Source organism: Pteropus alecto, unplaced genomic scaffold (assembly GCF_000325575.1).
Source record: "Pteropus alecto unplaced genomic scaffold, ASM32557v1 scaffold74, whole genome shotgun sequence".
Lineage (NCBI taxonomy): Eukaryota > Metazoa > Chordata > Mammalia > Chiroptera > Pteropodidae > Pteropus > Pteropus alecto.
In genome coordinates, this window is record NW_006436291.1 from 442,240 (window position 1) to 446,330 (window position 4,091).

At 65.5% G+C, this 4,091-nt stretch overlaps 1 protein-coding gene across 2 annotated transcripts in view; it reads right to left on the minus strand.

Moving 5' to 3' along the window:
* INPP5A (inositol polyphosphate-5-phosphatase A) overlaps positions 1-4,091 on the minus strand; it is a 99,697-nt gene that overhangs the window by 35,546 nt on the left and 60,060 nt on the right. The window lies entirely within an intron of this gene.

Below are 4,091 nucleotides of genomic sequence, written 5' to 3' on the forward strand. Positions count from 1 at the left end.
CACCCACCCCTGCCGCCCGCGGTGAGTGGCCCGCAGGCCAGCAGCCTTTCTTCACTCACAGAGCAGCGAGGCAAGTTCTGGGAACGGCTAAGGAGACACATTCAGATGGGCCTTTGAGCGGGCTGACAGCTGACTGATGACCGCCCTGCGGTGACAAAGGGCGCTGTGGGCCTCACCGCCAGCCTCCCCCTGGGAAACTAATTGGCCTGCCTTGTTCCCAGAGCCAGCACTTCCCGCGCCCGTCCCCTCTGAAAGCCCCAAACGAGCGTGAAACAGCTCTTTTGACCGGACATAAAAGTTAAATGTCCCAATGTTGATCAAATTAACTTCAGCGCGGTGACAATGGGCTGTAATGTGAGAAAATAATGGGGGGGCGGACAACGGGGCGCTTTACGCCAAGATTTCACAGTTGTAATGTGAAAATGTCTCTGTTGAACGGGGCCAGGCCACCTCTCGAAGCGGGGACAGAACAGCCCTGTCCCTTGGGGTGAGAAAACCTCACTGCACAGCCGAGAGCCGGAGAGGTCGCAGGAAGTGCCCGCGGCCGGCACCGCAGGAGGGCGGTGGCAGCTGAGGCCTCCGCTTGGGGTTGAATCCCGGATGCTCCCCACGGAGCTTCACCGCGTGTCGGGGAGACCGACCGGCCTGGCCCCACGTCAGGCACAAAGCGGCAGTGGCCCCCGCACGAGGGCCCGGGGCTGTCCACTTCTGCGTGTCTGAGCCTGAGGCTCTTCATGAACTGGGGTTCGCCTTCTCTATAAAACTTTGATAACAAGAGATTAAAAACAGAGAAGGCATAAGCTGCACAAAAAATACAAAATTATTATTTGCAATAAAAACTCCGAGGAGCCCACGGGCTGCAGTGGTTAACGCTGCACACACCTTTCTGTGGCTGCCTCCAATGGCCCGCCGGCCGGCCCGCTGGACCGAGGGCGCCCACAGCTGGCGCTGCTGGAGGGCAAACGCCTCTGAAGGCCTTGCACACCTCAGACAAAGAGCCCGCCTCTCTGGTTTTTGAACAAGCTTTTAATTCTGGAATAAACTTGCATTTACGGAAAAGTTGCAAATGGCCCTGAGCGCCTCTCAGTTCTAACATGAGCTTCCAACCAGCAGCTCTTGGGGCCGGGACCTGAGGCTGATGGGCCACCGCTCCCGGTCTGACACCACACGCTGTGGCAGCGTGGCCCCTGGGAGCTCGACGTGGGGATTAAGCCCGGAAAGGCAGGCTCTGTCCCCAGGAGCCCCTGGCCTCCGGTGTCCACGCCCGCAGACAATGCGCCCAGCAGTTCCCGAAGCGTGAATGGGACACTGTTGGTGGCAGCGTCCATTCAGAGGGCCAGTGTGGCATTGTCCTCCCCATCAGCAGAGCAGAATGCAGTCTGCTGGTGGCTGCCAAAAGGTTAGCAGCCCGGATGACAGGGTGGCCGGCAGTGACCCTCCCACAGAGCCGTGCTTTGTGTGGCCTGCGGGGATCCTGGGAACGCGGGGCCGTAGGGAAGCGGCAGAAACCCGAGGTGGCTTTCGGGCGGCCACGGAGGAACAGCAGTTTGGGGTGACGACACATTCGAGTGCCACACCCCACTGAAGCCGACTGCAATCACCAAGACGACAAGTCGCGGGTCCGTCTCAGCCCCGGGCTCCGTGGGAGGTCCCAGCGAGGCCCATGCAGCTGACCTGCACACAGCAGTGACCTAGCAAGGGCCCCGCTCCCTGTCCTGGGGGTGGTGGCTCTGCCCGAAATCCGCCAGCTTGGCAGCTCTCCGAGAGGCCAGCCACAGCCACCGCGCAGTGACCACACACGGCATAACTACCATCCCCCCTGCTGCCTCCTAAACCAAAACGCCACCACCCGTGCCTGGCGCCATCCGACCAGTGCCCAGCCCGGCGACCTGCTGCTGGTCAGTGCTGATGTTTCTATTCCCAAGAGCCTTGGGACAGGTGGCGGGGGACACTGGGGCCTGCACACGGGAGGTGCTCCAGAGCAGCTGGGCGAGAACGGGTGAAAAGGACTCGAGGACGAGCCGGCCAAAAGCTGAGGTCCCAAGAACAGGTACACAGGAGCCCCCGTCACAGGCTGTCATGGGTCAGAGCCCTGGGCGCCGAGGCCCCGGCTGGGCAGGCCGCTGGAACCCTTAGCTGCGGGCTTAGGTCCTCGGCCACTCCAAGTCCAGCTCGGCTCACCCTGCGAGGCCAACAGGACCTGGCATGGCATCTGGCTGCATTCAGGGCCAGTGTGCAGGATGATGGCAAGGGCCACCAGACGCTGCAACCCACACACCTGCGTTCTCTGTGCAGACCTGGCCGGCGGCACCGGGCAAGGGCCCCGAGCTCAGGGCCCTGGGGAGAACTAACGCCACTGTCATGCGCCCAGCTGATGCCAGCACCGGACAGGAACGCTACCGACGGGCGAGGGGCCCCGCGGCCAGCGAGGGTGGAGCCGGGGGGAGGCTGGGTGCAGGCACGGTCACGGTCCCTGAAGGCGTGCCAGGAAGAGGCTGGCTGGTGACGCGGTGACACGGGGCCGAGGTGCAGAGCAGCTGCGGTCCTCAGTGCATCTGTGTGGACACAGCCCGGGTTCCCGTGCAGGGGCAGGGCTGGGGGGGGAGGTCCTGGGGAGATCAGATCACCAGGCAGAAATGAGGACGGTGGCTGTCCCAAGTCCTGATGGATGGCTGTCACTTAAGCCAGAGGACGCTGGTGGGAGGGGACTCAGCAAAGACAAGGCCAGAGGAGCGAGAGGAGGGGGAGGAGCGGGAGGAGGGAGAGGAGCGGGAGGAGGGAGAGGAGCGGGAGGAGGGAGAGGAGCGGGAGGAGGGAGAGGAGCGGGAGGAGGGAGAGGAGCGGGAGGAGGGAGAGGAGCGGGAGGAGGGAGAGGAGCGGGAGGAGGGAGAGGAGCGGGAGGAGGGAGAGGAGCGGGAGGAGGGAGAGGAGCGGGAGGAGGGAGAGGAGCGGGAGGAGGGAGAGGAGCGGGAGGAGGGAGAGGAGCGGGAGGAGGGAGAGGAGCGGGAGGAGGGAGAGGAGCGGGAGGAGGGAGAGGAGCGGGAGGAGGGAGAGGAGCGGGAGGAGGGAGAGGAGCGGGAGGAGGGAGAGGAGCGGGAGGAGGGAGAGGAGCGGGAGGAGGGAGAGGAGCGGGAGGAGGGAGAGGAGCGGGAGGAGGGAGAGGAGCGGGAGGAGGGAGAGGAGCGGGAGGAGGGAGAGGAGCGGGAGGAGGGAGAGGAGCGGGAGGAGGGAGAGGAGCGGGAGGAGGGAGAGGAGCGGGAGGAGGGAGAGGAGCGGGAGGAGGGAGAGGAGCGGGAGGAGGGAGAGGAGCGGGAGGAGGGAGAGGAGCGGGAGGAGGGAGAGGAGCGGGAGGAGGGAGAGGAGCGGGAGGAGGGAGAGGAGCGGGAGGAGGGAGAGGAGCGGGAGGAGGGGGAGGAGGAGGGGGGAAGGAGGAGCGGGCAGCAGCTCCTGGCTGAGTGGGCTCCTGGCTGAGTGGGCTCCAGGCTGAGCTCCACGAGAGGCCCGTCTTCTAGTCGAGAGGCACCCTGGTCCCAAGACCAAACCTACCCTGTCGGTGGGGTCTGGGGCCCCCTTTCTTTCCAGATGACAGCTGTTGGCTCTGACCCCATGAGAAATCAGAGACCACCACACAGAGGGAGGACCCCACAGGGTCCAGGACGAGGGTCCTGAAAACCACGTCTCAGGTGTGAATGGGGAGTGAGGGGCGGGCAGCGTGACGGGATGACCGGGACCTGGGGTGGAGGGAGCGGCCCCCTCGCTGTGAAGGCCACGGGGACTGCTCCCTGCTCCCCGCCACAGGCCCACGAGCTGGCCTGGGAAGCACGGCCTAGAGACGGGGCCTGGGGCGGAGCTGGGAGGCGCCAGGCCGCTGGAGGGGCCCAGAGCCCGGCTGGCAGCCGCAGGGGCGGCAGGTGGGCCAGAGCCACAGAGTCGCCGCCTCGGCCAGTGGGGACCCAGGGGGCTCGGCGAGCACACAGCCGACACGCGAGGCTCAGGCCCCCAGACGCTTCGGCTGCCGTCTGTCCGGCCACCGCTCGGGGTGTGCTTCCTTGCCACTCCCGCGAAACAGGTGTGGGGTCCCCCGCCTCAGT